Genomic DNA, 804 nt, shown 5'->3' with positions numbered 1-804 from the left:
GTCATTAGAGTGGCCATATTTTCAACTATGGAGTTAGCCGGGTCTAGAGCTACTGAGTGAACCACAAGAGTGATTGGAGCATTTCTTGTTGTCCATCATGAGTTTTGTGCCATCTTGTCAAGTAGAATCTTGCTCTCTCTGAATGTTTTGCTCAAAAATGCTCCACCTGCTGAGGTATGAACATTGGCTTTCAAACTATATGCCAAACCCATGTAAAATCTCTACCCCAACATCTGCCCCAGAATACCATGATGTGGATATGTAACCAGCAGACCCTTGAATCTCTCCCACATTTCATGTAGCGTCTTAGTTGGTTTCTGTTTGAAGCTCAATATCTCATCAATTTGCTGAGCAGTCTTGTTGGATGGATGAAATTTGCTGAAATATTGCTTGACTAATTCCTCCCAAGTAGTGATGGAGTTGATAGCGAGTGAATTAAGCCAAGTCTGGGCTGCTCCTGTCACTGAGAATGGAAACAACAACAAACGTATTGCTTCTAGTGTCACGTTGTGTTGCCTCTGCATGGAACAAATTGACAGGAAATTCTTGAGATGCTGGTAAGGATCTTCAACGTATGAGCCAGAGAATAGTCTCTTGTTCTTCAATAGATGTAGCATGTTATTTGTGATCTGGAATGAATGTGCTTGTATATGAGGGACTACAATAGCAGTTGCTAAGTTATTAGCTGTGGGTTGTGCCCAGTCATATAGTGCTGCTTCTGGCACAAGAGGTGCCACACCCTGATCATTTGGGTCATTTGCGTTGTTTCTGTTGTTTGGGTCATTCATGTTGTCTCTGTTGTTT

The 804-nt window shown here is 42.0% G+C and overlaps 1 non-coding gene across 1 annotated transcript; it reads left to right on the top strand.

Annotated features, from left to right (window-relative positions):
* The first annotated feature begins 243 nt into the window (after positions 1–243).
* LOC142165539 (small nucleolar RNA R71) lies at positions 244–349 on the top strand. The gene has a single exon (XR_012696201.1). It is a non-coding gene; the product is annotated as a small nucleolar RNA R71 (small nucleolar RNA).
* Positions 350–804: the final 455 nt, after the last annotated feature.

Source organism: Nicotiana tabacum, chromosome 10 (genome assembly GCF_000715075.1).
Source record: "Nicotiana tabacum cultivar K326 chromosome 10, ASM71507v2, whole genome shotgun sequence".
NCBI lineage: Eukaryota > Viridiplantae > Streptophyta > Magnoliopsida > Solanales > Solanaceae > Nicotiana > Nicotiana tabacum.
This window is presented reverse-complemented; position numbering and strand designations above follow the sequence as displayed.